Source organism: Petaurus breviceps, unplaced genomic scaffold (assembly GCF_028583685.1).
Source record: "Petaurus breviceps papuanus isolate PSGF00001 unplaced genomic scaffold, PetGlider_PUasm1.0 90594, whole genome shotgun sequence".
Classification (NCBI taxonomy): domain Eukaryota; kingdom Metazoa; phylum Chordata; class Mammalia; order Diprotodontia; family Petauridae; genus Petaurus; species Petaurus breviceps.
The window spans coordinates 546,747-563,566 of NW_027187281.1; the positions used below are offsets into that span (position 1 = coordinate 546,747).

The window sequence follows — 16,820 nt, forward strand, 5'->3', positions numbered from 1 at the left end:
TGTGCATTTGTATAAGGGGAAAGATGCTAAAGATATCTGATCTCTGACAAATAGACTTACACGTTGTTTTTACAGCTGAGAGGGATCTTGAAGATTGCCCAGATCAATCTGCTTTGTTTCACAGATGAGGAGTCTGAAGTCCAGGGGATGAGGGGCTAAAAGAGGAAAGTGACTTACTTGCCCAAGCTGTGACAGCTTGACCCAGAGCGAACAGCAGATAGTTCACAGAAAGATGACATTTCATGAGTCCTCTACATGAGAAAGCCTTGGGGAAACATGCCTTGACCTTCTCTCCCAGCGCTTTGGTAACATATCTGCCCTGCCATTAATATTGCAAGAAGAGCTTAAGCTGGAGCCCTGGGCTGGATGACATCTGCAAAACATATTTCTCTGAGGCTTACAAAGCCTTTGTGAATAAGCAAGCATAGAAGGAAAATGGGGATAAATTGGTAAGCTTTTCCCACCTCCAAGTCTTTGTAAAACGAGGGGTTTGGGAGATAATGATCTCCGAGGACCTTTCCCTACAAGCATCTATGAGTCTCTGCAGTCCAGCGTTCATGGAACAGCAGGCTTCCCTCTGTGTGATGGAGTGACTTCGTGTTAATGAGCTTGGGGACATGTTCACAGGGATTGGGGCTTCACTTTCCTGCACAGGACATTGAGATGGTATGGGAGTGGGGGTAGCATTAATGAGCATGGGGACAGGCAGTGTGTTTGTACCCACCATTGCATGAGGCAAAATTGTTTCTCACACCTGTTCACACCGTGGCCTTTTGTGTGGTGCTATGAAGGCCTGAGGTGGCACCAAGCACAACCAGTCAGCTTTGATCCAATAGTTCTAAATAGATAAAGAGACAAGGTGGTGCAGTGCAAAGAGTGGGGAGCTTGGCGGCAAAAGTACCGGTTCTAATTCTGTCACTGATTAGTTGGGTGACCTTGGGGAAAATCTGGTTACTTCTTTGGGCTCAAGTCAGGAATTTGTGAAGTGAGAGGATTTGTCTAGAACTAGATGGTCTCCAAGGGCCATTATCATTCTCTGATTCTGAGACCCACTTTTTTTACCTCACAGGGTTTGTTGTGAGGAGCAGATGGAAGAAAGTATGGTACAAATGGAATGTATTAAGTGCACTTTAATTCCCTCATGTGATGTTCCGGTTGCTATAAAAGCACTTTCATTTCCATTTTCCTCCAGGGAACATTCTGTGACTCAAGGTGGGAGTAAGGTTAAGGACAAAGAGGGTGAGTGAGGTCCAGGGAATCCACTGGGTCCAGAAATACTATGCAGCTCTGTCATACTCATAGAACATTGAAGCTTCAAGGAATCTTAGAAATCCACTAGTTTGGGACGCTTATTTTACAGGACTGAAGCTCAGAGAGTTTAGGTAACACACACACACACACACACACACACACCGTAGCAGAGTCAGGATTCAAACCCAGGTGTCTTGATTCATGGTTCAGTGTTCTTTCTATACTTATATATGTTGGAGGATTACAGTGGTGTGGATGTAACTCTGGAGGATTGGACAGGACAGGGCAGGGTCTAGACTCTCTAGAGAACTGAACACACCAAATACTCTTGAAAAATTACAGATACTGGGAAAAGCACCATGCTATTAGAGGCAATCGATTGCTGTCCTGATTTTGAAATGCAGATTATTTATAGCTATTCTCTTTCTTATAGAAAAAGAAAGCAAGCTAAGGGGTGAGCATTAATTGAGGCATGGTTGAATAAACATGTTATATTAGCGTAATAGAATATAATTGTACTGTAAAAAATGAAGATAAACATGGTTTCAGAGAAACCTGGGAAAACTTGCATGAAATGATGCAGAATGAAGTGAGAAGATCCAGAACAATTTACATAATAACAACTTCTTATTGTAAAGACAAACAACTTTAAAAGACTTAAGAATTTCGATCAATGGAATAACAAATCTTGATTCCAGAGTACTGAAGATAAGGATTTTTATCTATCTCCTGAAAGGGAAGTAATAGAAACTGCAGAATAATAAGTATATTTTTGGATATAGTCAATAAAAGAATTGATTTTGTTTGGTTATATATATATATATATAAAACACAAAAGTTTTGTTTTTCTTTTGTGTGGGGGGGTATAGTGAGGGGAGATAATGGGAGAGAAAAGGAAGCTAGAGTTAGGGCTACCAAAAAAACAAAGAAATAAAGAACAAAAAATAAGGTCATTGAACTGCTTAGAAGAGAAGAGAAGGGTTTACTATCTCCAGTATGATAAAAGTCAATAAAATAATAAATTGTTCCCAGGACCCAAAGAGCAGTAATAAACTTTGGTTGGGGTGCTTTATCCCCCCTCCTTTTGAATTTATTTAGTATTTTATTTTTCCCCAGTTACATGTAAAAACAATTTTTAACATTTGTTTTTAAAACTGAGCTCCAAATGCTCTCCCTTCCTCCCTCCCTCACTGAGAAGGCAAACAATTCAATATAGGTTATACATTGTAGTTATGCAAAACATTTCCATATTGACCATGTTGTGAAAGAAAACATAGACAAAATAAATAAATAAAACCTCAGGAAAATAAAGAAAGTGAAAAAAAGTATGTTTCAATTTGTATTCAGACACCATCAGATCTCTCTCTGGGGATAAATAGCATTTTTCATCATAAGTCCTTCAGAATTGTCTCGGATAATCTTATTGCCAAGATGGGGTACTTTAAACCGTGAAATTAACATATGAAGGAAAGAGGCCTCTTGGGGTCTGTGTAGCCAGCTCAGGCAATGGGACAGCTGGGTGACTCAATGAATAGCATGCTGGACCTGGAGTCAGGAAGTCCTGAGTTCAAATGTGGCCTCAGATATTCATTAGCTGTGTGACCCTGGACAAGTCACTTGCTTCTGCTTGCCTCAGTTTCCTTATCTGCAAAGGCGAATGATAACTGCACCTACCTCCCAAGGTTGTTGTGAGAGTTACATGAGATATTGGTATAGTACTTAGCACAGTGCCTGGCAAGTATTAAGTGTTGTATAAATATTAGCTGTTATTATTCTCAACTAAGCATCTATCTGTACTTGATAAGCTTTCATAGCCAAGGAGGATTTATTTCAGCATCTTTGACATGAAATGACTCAGTCTGTATTTGAGGAGATGCTCGAGGCTCATTTTGCAGCAAATGGAACAGAGCTCATTGATGCTGAAATGAGACGAAGAGCCCCCTTGATACACAAGTCCATTCCTAGTACTATGTCAGGTTAAGGCTGCGTATGGTTCCTAACTTTTTGATTCTGAAGACCATTCCTAGAGGGTAAAGAGCTGCCCACCCACACCACTTATTCCTAAGTTTCAAACAATTCAACAAACCTTTACTAAGCACTGCTGTATGCAAGACATACCTCTAGCCAGGGAAACTGGAGACTCTTAAGAATTACTTCCCTTCTCTTCCTACTCATTGTACACCCTTTTCGCACCATACTAATTCTGGTGTACCCCTAAACTGACAAAGAACTTCCATGTGGATAAAAGGCTGGCAAGACAACAGTTATATGAGAAGGGAGCTGAGAGAAGGCAACAAGCACATAAGAAGGCAGCTGAGAGAGGGGAGGGAGCAGCTAAGGGAAGGGAAGAAGAGAATTCGGGAGTGGGAGAGGGAAAGAGTATATGGACCATAACTCATCCTCGTCCTTTAAATGGACTGTTGGATTTATTCTTGGATATTCCTGAATATAAAGAAGCTGTCTTGTCCCAGAGAAAAGAGGCCATTTCTTACACATCCTGAAGTAATCTGGGCCTGACTAGAGTTTGCTCTCACAGTGAGCCTGATGTCTACAGTCTGAGAACATGAAGCTGCAACGTCCTATGACATTTGAGTGATCATACCACAGTGATGGCACAAAAGGATGTATATACAGGTCACCAGAACACAAACACTGTAGACACATATACATTAGGACTCTAACCCTGCAATGTTTCTACCCTCTACCCACCGTACTTACTCTTTCCAAATTCTTTGTTCATTGACAAATGAAAAGAAGGGTGATTTGCTATGACTATTTTCTCTTTCTTTCTCAGATGCTTGGTGGGAGGAGGGGAGAAATGGGAGCTGAGTAGATAAGGATGTGGCAAGGTTTTCAAAATGAGCTCCAGGAGGAAAATGAACCAAGACGATAATAAACATGAGAAGAGGATCCCTCATTGACCTGATTTATTTTGCCAGAGCTCCCCAACCTTGAGGGGAATCTCCCTTTCTCTCCCTCTCTCCTTGATAGGAGCAGCAGCAGGAGTGGCATTTGGCTCCTAATTTCTCATGATTTAGATGGCAACCTAGTAGGAACTGTGAACTCCCCGTGTCTGTAAGGGCACAATGACATTAGGCAAAATTCCTTTTTTTGCATCTATTTGTGGTTAGTTTAATGCCCTATCCCTGGTAGCTGCCTGGAACTGAGGGGCAGATGCTGGGTTGGTACTGGGAGGTGTTACATTGGGAAGAAGGTAAAATGTCATGCTACTTATGTTTGATGCATTATGTTCTAGCTATGTGCCTAGTGAATATTACCTTGCTTTTCCTAATCTTCTTGAATTGTTTTTCATTTGGTCATGACACGAAATAAAGGTGATTTTATAATAACTGGATTTAAGAGAAAGGAATTACCCAAGAATGGGGACAAAACAGACAGAGGAGATAACAAGGAACAAGGGTAACAGGAATGCAGTGTTAGGGAGATCAAAATCTCAACAATCTTGTTAGAAGTGTAATACCTTCTCCAGAATATTTAACATAACTCATGGATTGGGTGCCCAGAGGGTGGGCGTTACTTTGGGTTCTAGTGGTAACTGTGTGGGTATAGCTCATGGGCCATTAGCTGTTAGCAAATGCTTTTGCTAAGAAGGCATAGTGAAAACAGTAGCTACAAAACACTCCCCTCCCAAGTTACCTGGAAGCATACACTCCTACAAATACAGACTGCATGCATGGGAGATGAGGTACATATGTAGGGAACACATATGGCTAAGGCAATTTGCAACTCCTGGGGCTGGAAGTTCTGATTCTCTTCCTAGGGTCTTATGCAGCTTCCTTTAGATACAATGTCTCTACTGCCCTGGTTGCTTGTTCCCAAGGTCTACTCTTCTACTTAGATGGCTCTCTTCTCTGCTGCCAGGGGTCCTATTCCTCAAAGCTGCTTATATCCTTGAGTAACTATCTCTTCATATCCTTGTGTTTACAGTATGAGTCTCTGCTTCTTAAGGGTCACAGTTAGTCTCCTACCCACTTCAAAATGGCTGGTGGGAGAGAGGGAAAAAAAGTCCTTTTCTCCCCTTCAAGAGTGATTCTCTATTAGAGAAAATGGAATCACTCAGGGAAGGGGAATAAAAACAAGCATTTATTAAGCTTCTACTAAGTGCCAGCCATTGTACTAAGTGCCTTACGAATATCATGTCATTTATTGATAATAGCTAGCATTTATATAGCACTTAATATGTTCCACAAACTGTGCTTAGCACTTGATAATTATAATCTCATTTGATCCTTATAACAACCCTGGGAGGTAGTTGCTTTTATTATTATTCCTATTTTATAGATGAGGAAACTGAGGCAAACAGAGGTGCACTGACTTGGGTCACACAACTACCGTGTTTCCCCGATAATAAGACCTATCCTGAAAATAAGCCCTCCCCTTACTGTGTAAGATTCCTCGAAAATAAGCCCTCCCCCGAAAATAAGCCCTATTGAGATTGCTACTATAGTGAAGGTGATCCCCTGTGCTACACGCTACATTACGGTACCCTCTGTATGCACCGTCCTCCCCCACCCCCCCGGGTGAAATGCACGCCGCACTCCGAGCTGCATCCAATCAGAGCTGCAGCAGTGAGCGCGTCATCCTGTTCTTCTCCAGTGATTTGCTTGCTGGCGCCATTGAGAGCAGTGCCGCGGAGGAGAGCTGTTTATTAAAATTGCTGTCAATGTTCATTAAAATAAGCCCTCCCCTGAAAATAAGCCCTCTGGTGTTTTTCTGTCCCAAAAAATAATAAGACAGTGTCTTATTATCGGGGAAACACGGTAGTAAGTGTCTGAGGCTGGATTTGAAGTCAGGTCTTCCTGACTCCAAGCCCAGGGCTTTATCCATTGCAGCACCCAGTTGCCTACTTCACTGTATTTTGAACTTAAACTAATGAACTCTTTAATCATTTGGATGGCATGTTTCCCTCTGAGCACTGCTACATGCCATGACTGATGGAGGCAAGGGGAAATAAATCCCCTCTTTCTCCTTCCCCTTACAAGAGTTTTTTTCTGTAAAACTTTTTCAAGTCTGTTCCCCTTAAAATTATTCATAACTTTACTATTTAAAACCTCCCAAGGAGTTGGTTCATTTGTTTACTCAACCATGAGGCTCCCTTCTGAGTCACTCAAAGAGCCTACTCATCACTCATCGTAAAGATGTGACCTCAATTTTAGAATTGCACATTTTATCACCACCTTGACTAAACCCTGCAAGATAACAGTAGAGCTAGGGGAAGGAATCACATTCCCTCCAACCTCGCCCCAGTGAGGACCTTTTCCACATCTACCTGCCCCTTTGCTACCATCCAACATTCCACTCACCCTGGCTGTTCCTTGCAGGAGTAGGGATACATACCCAAGAGAAGACTCTCCCACACACTGTACACTGTACTGCCTGTATTACTTTAAGTCTCCTAACTCACAGCATCCTTTTCTTCTTCCTTTACTATAGCATCAATGCAATATTCACAGTGCTAACAGTCACCATAAATATATCTGCATAGTGCTCAACTGCAAAATGTAACAGACTCACCATATAGAAAACAGAAGCAAAACATCTATTCAGACACCAGTAAACTTAATCTCAAAACCAGTGAGCTGATTCCATCATAGTAGCTAAGAAATTAATAAGCCACAATAGCACAGATAGCCACAGCATCCTTTAGCCTTCCCACAAACCAACATTTACTCACAAGCTTAGCTCTCTCCCTCAAAAGTGTCCTCTCCTCCCCACCATCTAGCTTGCTCTGACTCTCAGCTTCCTGTGGGCTCTGCTCTACCCTTTAGCAAACTCCTCCCACCACAGGTTCCATGTGATTACATTCAGCCTATTAGGAGGGAGAGTTTATTTTCGAACAGGGAAGGTCTTCAAATTCCCTTAGGCTTATTAAGGGGCAGGGAAGATCTTCAAATTCCCATTACCATCACATGTTCTGACAATTGCACATACTGACCTTCCATTCAGGTATCAACTGGATATTCTCATTGCCCACTTCACCAGGTTGTATCAGGAAACTTTAAAGTTTTGAAGTGCTACTTATCCATCTGCTGTCACTATTATCATATTAGTCTGCTGTCCTTCTGTCACTATTCAGGGTCTGAAATGATATAGGATGAAGTAGTACTTTTCTTTAGAATCTAAAGCACATTTTTCTCCTTTAATTCTTTCAACTGACATTGAAATCTAATCACATGACCAAGTTATTGAAGTTACACTCAAGTCTTAATAAAAATCCCACCTCCTACAGGAAACCTTTCCCAATCCCAATCACCCTTAATTCTGGTGCCTCCCCTCTGTTGATTATTTCTAATTTATCCTCTATATATCTCATTTGTTCAAAGCTGTTTCCATGTTGTCTCCCCCATTAAATTGAGAAAGGACTGTCTTTTGCCTTTCTTTGTGACATATAGTAGGTGCTTAATAAATATTTAGGGGTAGCTAGACGATTCAGTGGAGGTAGTTCCAGACAAAGCATCAGGAAGACTCCTCTCTTTCTGAGTTCAAATCCAGCCTCAGATATTTGCTAGCTGTGTGACTCTGGGCAAATCATTTAAATCTGTTTGTCTCAGTTCCTCACCTGTAAAATGAGCTAGAGAAGGAAATGACAAACCATTCTAATTTCTCTACAAGGAAAACCCCAAACAAGGTCACAAAAAGTTAGACACAACTGAACAACAACAAATAAACACTTATTGAAAAATGCATCTATAGATAAATCAATTTGCATTATAGAATCAGAAGAAATCTTAGAGATGACCTAATAACCTTTCCCCCTTTTTGTACAGATGAGGAAACATCCAGAGACATGCTCAAGATTCTCCATCAGACTCGTGATCAGAGCTGTAACCCAGATTTCCTGATTCCCATTTAGGAACTCTCCAAGGTACAGCCACGCATCCTTTTGTTCAGTGTATTTCTTGACACATTCTGAAGGCCTGCCCTAGTCTAGCCAGACCTCTTGAGAAGGACAGGGACTAGAATGTCCTTTAGGGAGGTGGACACATCATATTCTCTTAACTCTCCTCCAAGTGTTCTTTTTACCACACTAGGTTGCCTCCTTATTTTTCCAACATGAATTATGCACAACCCACTTCACTGCCTTTTCTCCTTCACTGCATGAACTGGCCTTAAAACATTTATCTCCAGCCATCAATCAATCAGCAAGTATTTATGAAGCAGTTACTGTATGCAGATATCCTCACTCACAATAGGTGAAGCTTCTAGAGGGCAACAGCTGCCCATACGGTTTTTTTGTCCAAAGCTAAGCATGGTGCTAGGTACACAAAAGCTAAGAGATGCTTTTATTTTCAGATGTAGGTGACAATTCCAGATTAAAGGAATTTTTGAGGGAGTAGGAAAAATTCAAAAAGCTTATTTTAATAGCTGAAAAGATATTTGTTATTTTTATTTCAGTCATCTCTGAGTAGAGGAAAATTCAAAGCAGGAGGAAGGCGGAGGTGTGGGTATACTGCCAAGCTTGGGTAGCCATTTATTTGCCAAGAACTCAGCTTTAGAACAGCCAATAGAGGTAACTGCATCAAGGAAAAGTAATTCCAAGGAAAGCTTTTTCTCTTCTCAAAGCTGGCACTATAATTTAATCACATGGTCCATTAGCTACAATCTGCTTCCTGTTTTTAGGATCATTGATTCTCTCATGCAAAACTCCCATGATGTTAAGATCACCTTTGTGGGAGGCCAGTCTATTCAAAGGGCCTGTATTATTTGGCCACCAATTAGTTGTTGTCCCATTCTACTGTATGGTACACAGTGAAATGAATCTAGCAATGTTTGGGGCAAAATAATGAAGCACTGGGACAGTTAGGTGGCACTGGGCTCAGAATCAGGAAGACTCAATTTTATAAGTTCAAATCTAGCCTTAGACACCTACTAGCTGTGTGACCCTGGGCAAATCACATAATCCTGTTTGCCTCAGTTTCCTTTTTCTGTAAAAGGAGCTGGAGAAGGAAATGGCAAACGATTCCAGTATCTGTGCAAATAAAAAAAATCCAAATGGTGTCACAAAGAGTTGAATATGATTGAAAAACAATTGAACAACAAAAAAATGAAGCACCATTATGGGAAGCTTCTCAGGGTCAGATCCTAGGGCATAGGAGGCTAAGAGTCAGGATACCTGGGACTGAGATTCACTTCTGCCATTTACTAGTTATTTGACCTTGGCCTTGGTCTAACCTCTCTGAGCTGGCCTCACTATATTTACGTATAAAATGAGATTGTGTGGAAGAGTTAATGGGTAACCAGCCTCAAAGTCAGGAAGGGCTGGGGACAATCCTGCCTCTGACATATACTATCTGTGTGACCCTACACAAGTCACATAACTTCTCATTTAAGTGCCTCAGCTCTGTAAGAATCAGAGAAGGTACTGACCTAGATTGGTATAGGGAGTTCCATCACCCAGGAGTTCTTGATACCAGTATAGTCCTTATACCCTCTCATCATTATGCAAACAATGGTTCTCAGGAGTTACCCTATAAGAATTTAGGGGATCTGTACCCTAATCACCCTCTGGAAGCCACTGAATTGACTGCAGTTGTGCCTGAACTCACAAAAGTAATTATTAGGCATCTGGACAACTCTTATCAGTATTGGGGTCTATGTTTATTGAACATAGCCTAGAGATATCTGAAGCAAATTCAGACTCAAAAAAGCGAATCCTCCCTCTGACATTTATCCAGAGTCCTCAGTGTCTCTGGTTTCTGGAAAAAGGAAGCAAGTAATTGAGGAAGAATGATGGCATTTCAAGTGTTGGAAGAGGGTAAAATAAGATAGGAAATATCAGACTCCAAAATTCTCCTACAAACAAAGCAAAATATTGCCCAAAGTGAACTTTAAGTGGCAGAAATAATTAAAAGTTGGGGTAAAGCAGTTGTCCTCCTAAGACAACTTGTGGAAAACTTAGGAGAGACTTGACCTGGGGGTGGAGTGGGTAATGGTGGGGAGGGATGAGGTTTGGCCCTATTGAAGTACAAACACCTCCAGTTCAACTCCACTGAATCAATAATTAATAAACTCTGGAGGCAGCTTCAACTTCAGGAACTTTCATCTCAGGACTGTGTGAGGGTCAGACAACTGAGCAGGAGAAGATGGAAGGGCCCCATCTTGGGAGGCCAGGCCTAGTTGTTCTGAAGAGACACTGTCCTGGACTGTGCCTGTGGATGTGGAGGAATGAGCACACACTGGGTGAATGTGGTAACAAAAGGACAAGGACCCTGCTGGCTGTGGGTACTTGCAGGAGAGCAGAAAACAAAAGTAGGAAATATCTGAAACCAAAGGCATCATGCCCCACACCTTGGGACTAGAACTTGACTATAATAATAAGGTATTAAAGTTTTTAAATAATGAGTAAGCAAAGGAGAAAGAACCTGACCTACCATAGCTACTATGGGGACAGAGAAGATCTAGGTTCATCCTCAGAAAAAGATAGTAAAGTTAAAAAAAAAAACCACTCATTTTTACAGAAAAATGTCAAATTTTCACAAGCCCAAAAAAGTTCTTGCAAAAGCTTAAAAAGTATTTTTCTTTCATTTTTAAAAAAGCAATTGGGGTTAAGTAACTTGATCAAGGTTACACAGCCAGTTATTTTGTGTGGGTGCCAAGTATCTGAGGCGGGAACCAATCACAGGTCTCCTGATGCCGGGGCCAGCACTCTTACCTGGTCACCTGGCCACCCCAAAAAGGATTTTTCAAATCAAAAAAGAGAGGTTGAGGAAAAATTAGGAAAAAATAAGGGAAATTCAAGAAAATCAAGGAAATTATGAAAAGAAAGTCAATCAATTGGAAAAAGAGATACAAAAGATTCAGGAGGAAAATAACTCCTTAAAAACTAGAATTGGGCAAGGGGAAGGTAATAATTTTGTAAGACATCAAGAAATAATAAAACAAAATGAAAAGAATGAAAAAACAAGAAAATGTGAAATATCTTATTAGAAAAACAACTGGGGCGGCTAGGTGGTGCAGTGAGTAAAGCACTGGCCCTGGAGTCAGGAGGACCTGAGTTTGGTTCTGGCCTCAGACACTTAACACCCACACACACACAAAATAAAACTAGCCATGTAACCTTGGGCAAGTTACTTAATCCCAATTGCCCTCCAAAAGGCAAAAAAAAAAAAAAGAAAAACATTATCTAGAGAAGAGATCAAGGAGAAACAATATAAAAATTGTTGGACTACCTGAAAATTATGATTTTAAAAATAATCTAGATATAAGATTATAAGAAATCATTTTAAAAATACAAACAGGTCTTTATTTAAAAATTAGTCTCTCATGAGTGTACCATCTGATTGCTTGTCATTTCCAAAGCCCGCTTTTGCTGATTGTGAGCAGAACAGGGTGTGTTCTTCTGGGTTAACAGTGTAAGGTGACAGTGCATTCAAAAACTCTGCCAGGGGACAGAGTCTGGCTGAGCATCCTTTTATGATTTGTTCCTTGCCATTATAAGAAAGTTGAACAAACCAATCCTTGGTCCTAGTAGAGAGCTTGAAGTACTCCCTGAAGTACTAGAACAAAAGGGTAAAATAGAAATTGAAAAAGTCCATTGATCACCATCAGAAAGAGATCCCAAGATGAAAACTCAGAGGAATATCATTATCCAAGTATTGAAGCATCTGGGATAAGGAGAAGATACAACAAGTAACAAGAAAGAAAAAATTTAAATACTATGAAGTTATACTCAGGTTAACACAAAAATTTAGCAGCTTCTACATTAAAAGACAAAGAAGGGACTTGGAACATTATATTCTGAAGAACAAAGGAGCTAGGTTTGCAAACAAGAATAACTTAACCAGTAAAAATGAGTATAATCCTGAGTGGAAAAAAAAATCAGACATTTAATCAACTGAAAGATTTTCAGTTATTTGTGACAGAAAGACCAGAACTGAGAGGAAAATTTGAGCAAGTTACTTAACCCCAATTGCTTAAAAAAAAATCTAACCAAAAACCTAACCCTAAACTCTAAGGCAAACGCTAAACATAAATCCTAAACCCTAAAACCTAACCCTAACCCCAAACCTAACTGTAACCCTAATGGAACCCTAAACTCTAACCCTAACCATAACCTTAACCCTAAACTTAACTATAAGGATAAATCTAACACTAACCTTAACCCTAACCCTAAGTCTAAATGCCTCCATCTCCCCCTCTGCCTCTGTCTCCACCTCTAACCTTACCCTTTCCCTAACACTTACCTTAACCATAACCCTAACCCTAACTAAAAACCAAACCCTAACTATAAGCCTAACCCTAACCCTAACCATAAGCCTAAATGCTTTCAACTCCACATTCACCTGCACTTCTAACCCTAACCCTAAACTTAACACTAACCCTAGACCTAACCCTAAATGCATGCTCTAACCCTAACCCTAACACTAACCCAAATTGCACTCTAACACTAACACTAACACAAACCCTAAATGCACACTCTAACCTTAACCCTAACATGAACCCTAACAGGAACCCTAAATGGGCACTCTAACCCTAACCCTAAATTGAGCGCTCTAACAATAATTTGTTTATAAGAAACACATTTTAAAATGAGAGAGATACAGAGTTAAAATAATGGACTAGAGAAGAATTTATGATACTTAAACTGCGGCAGAAAAGCAGGGGTAGCAATTATTGTCTCAGAAAAAGTTAAACCTAAAAGAGATTTAATTAAAAGAGAGAAACCAAATTATGATTAAAAAAAAACCTAAATTATGTTTACTATAGAACATGAAGGTATATCAATACTAAATGTATATGCACCAAATGCCAAAGCATTTACATTTTTAAAGGAAAAGTTAAATGTATCACAGGTGAAAATAGATAATAATACTATAATAGTGGAGGACTTTAACTTTCCCCTCTCAGAATTAGATAAATCTAGCTAAAAAAATAAATAAGAAAGAAATCCAGGAGGTGAATAGAATCTTAGATAAAATAGATATGATTAATGGATAAATGGAGAGAACTGAATGGGAATAGGACAGAATGAACCTTTTTTTTTTCTCAGCAGTACATGGTACCTTTACAAAAACTGACTATATATTAGGGCATAAAAACTTTATGGTTAAATGTAGAAAAGCAGAAACATTAAATGCATCCTTTTTAGATTACAATGCAATAAAAACTTTATTCAATAAGACCTTGGAAACACAGATTAAAACTAATTAGAGACTAAACAACCTAATCTTAAAGAATGAGTGCTTTAAAGAACCATTAAAACAATCAATAATTTCATTAAAGAGTTATAATAATGAGAGATGCAGTAAAAGCAATAATCAGACGAAAATTTATATTCTAAATGCTTATATAAATAAAATAGGGAAAGAAAAAAACCCAATGAATTGGGTATGCAATTTAGAAAGCTAGAAAAAGAACAAATTTAAAATCCCCAAATAAACACCAAATTGGACATTTAAAAAATTAAGTTGAGTGTAAGAAAACCACTGAATTAATAAGTAAAACTAGGAGTTGGTTTTATAAAAAATAAAAAAGGAAAATGAGAGAATAAAATCATATCACTGGCACTAAACATGAAAAGGTTGAATATACTACTAATGAAAATGAAATCAAAGTAATTATAAGAAATTATTTTGTCCAATTACATACCAATAAATTTAACAACTTAAGTGAAATGGAAGAATATCTACAAAACTAAAAAACTGCCTAGATTAACGGAAGAGGAAATAGAATATCTAAGTAAACCTATTTTAGAAAAAGAAATTGAAAGGCCATAAATGAGCTTCTTAAGGAAAAAACATCAAGACTAGATGGATTTGCAAATGAATCCTACCAAATTTTTAAAAGTCAGCTAATTCCATAATTAAACAAATTATTTGTAGTAATAGGCAAAGAAGGAGTCCTACCAACCTCCTTTAATGAAACAAATATAGTTCTGATACCTAAACCAGGAAAAGTAAAAACAGAGAAAAATATTATATTTTAATTTAATTAATGAACATGGATGCAAGAATCCTGAATGAAATACTATCTAGGAGACTACAACAATATATTACAAAGACTATATATTGTGACCAATTGGGATTTATACCAGGAATGCAGGGATGGTTTAACATAAGGAAAACTATTAACATAATTGTTTATGTAAAAAACAAAAGTAAAAAAAGTCATATGATCATATCAAGTTGTAGTATATTATTGTGATAGAATACTATTGTGCTACAAGAAATAATGAGCTCAATGATTTTAGAAAAACATGGAAAGACTTACACAAAATAATGAAGAGTGAAATGAGTAGAACCAAGAGAACTTTGTATACAATAATAGCAACACTGTTTTAAGAATGACTTTGAGTGAATGAGCTATTTTGACCATTATAAATACCAAGTTAACTATAAAGGACATATGAAGAAAGATGTTATCTGCATCCAGAGAAAAAAACTGATAAATAGATGTGTAGAATAATTTTACATATATATTCTTATGAAATATACTCTAAATCACTATTGATTAGAGAAATGAAAATTGAAACAACTTTAAGATATCATTTTGCACCTATCAGATTGGCTAAAATAATAGAAGAGGAAAGAGAAAAAAATTTGAAGGGATGTGGAAAAATTGGGTCACTAATCCACTGTTTGTGGAATTGTGGACTAATCTACTCATTTTGGAGAGCAATCTGGAATTATGGCCAAAGAGTTATATAAAACTGTGCATATAATTTGACCCAACAATACCACCATTAGATCTATTTTCCAAGGTGGTTAGGGGAAAAGGATAAAAACTTATATGTTCTAAAATATTTATAGCAGCTCTATTTGTGGTGTCAAAGAACTCTAAATTGAGGGGATCCTCATCAATTGGAGAATGACTAAACAAGTTGTGGTATCTGATTGTGATGGTATACTATTGTGCTATAAGAAATGATGAGCTGGTTGATTTTAGAAAAACATGGAAAGACTTGCATGAAATAATGAAGGGTGAAATTGAGCAGAACCAAAAGAATGTTGTACACAGTAACTGCAATATTGTTCCAAGAACAACTTTGAGTGACTAAGCCATTTTGAGTTTTCTTTTTTTTTAAGTTTATTACAATGTATAATAAGACTCATTAAGATGACACTTAGTCTTGGCTGCAGGCAGCAACAGTTGTTGAAGTAGGAAATGCAGATGTCACAAAGCAAGAGAGAAACCAATAGGAATCACCATTTTATCTACACAGGAATGTCTACTTTTTACCAGATTTCTCACTCCCACCACTGGCAAGTGGTCCCTTCTCAGCAGCTTTTGCTTTTAACTCCTCCAGTTTTTTCTGTTCTTTTTGTTTTTGTTTGAAAGCTCTATCTTCCTCATCCATTTCCTTGGTTTACTTGTTGGGCTGCTTCAAAGGCTTCTTCTTACTACCCTAATGACTGGACATCATGCCTACTGCTCAGCCCATTTTGAGTATTCTTAAATCAATTGCAAAAGACCTATGAAGAAAGATGCTATCCACCACCAGAGAAGGAACTAATAAACAGAGATATATATATAGTATGGTTTTATGTATGTACATCTACATGGTATATTCTATATATACATATGTGGTATATACCATACGTGTGTGTTATATACCACATATATTTATTTATATGGTCTAATGGTAGCCTTCTCTAGAGTGGGCTAGGAAGGGAGGGAGAAAAAAATAAAATAAAATTGTACAACAGAGAACAAAAAAAATTTAGAAGGAAGCACAGAAAAGCAGAATAGCTTTGAAAATGATGGGCAATGTTTATTATATAGTTTTTCCAAAAAAAAATAAATTATATGAAATGGAAATTCATGGTTTTATAGTGAATTCTCTTTTTATGTTGTGCTGCATACATGGAAATATTCTTTTGTTTTATCTTTTTGTTTTTAAGTTCAAAATGATTTAAATTTTTTTAAAAAAAAATAAAAAAAGAATGACAGAGTCTAAATTATCCATAGCAACATTCAAGGGTAGAAATTTGGAGATGGATTGGGACTAGAGTTATCCCATTCTCCATTAACACCCATTCTAACTGTGTGAGTCAAGGTTCTGAGCTGCTCACAACCCATCACAGTATATATCCCTCTCCCCCCTCCTTTTGGGAGCTCTATTTTTCCTCTCATAGGATTGTGAAAATGTTAAAATAGGGAGGGTCTTCGAGATCATCTTGCCCAACCCTCTTATTTTACAGATAAGGAAACTGAATCCCAGAGAATTTAAGTACTGGGCCCAAAGTTAGCCAACTAGGTAGTAGCAAAGACAAGGTTGAAGGGAGATTTCCTGACTCTTGGTACAGTGAGCTGCACTCCAATGATTCCCAGCTCTCCTCTTCCCCCAAATGAGATTCCCCATGCTTTCTGCTGCAATCTTTCCCTTCCTCTTAAAATTCTTCTGATACTTGAGTCTACAGACCTGTCACTGCAAGAAAATGATAGGGGCTGCCCTTAATCTTTATCTATCCCAAGGGACAAACATCCATCTCAGGGATCTGATCTGAGGCTTAGGAAGCTCACTATGCCTGACAGATGGCCATCAGGTGCGGCTACTATGCAGTGTGTGTGTGTGTGTGTGTGTGTGTGTGTGTGTGTGTGTGTGTGTG

At 38.4% G+C, this 16,820-nt stretch overlaps 1 pseudogene; it reads right to left on the reverse strand.

The window, feature by feature from the left end:
• Positions 1-15,313: 15,313 nt before the first annotated feature.
• On the reverse strand, positions 15,314-15,631 carry LOC138142534 (translation machinery-associated protein 7-like; annotated as a pseudogene).
• Between the last annotated feature and the right edge of the window lie 1,189 nt (positions 15,632-16,820).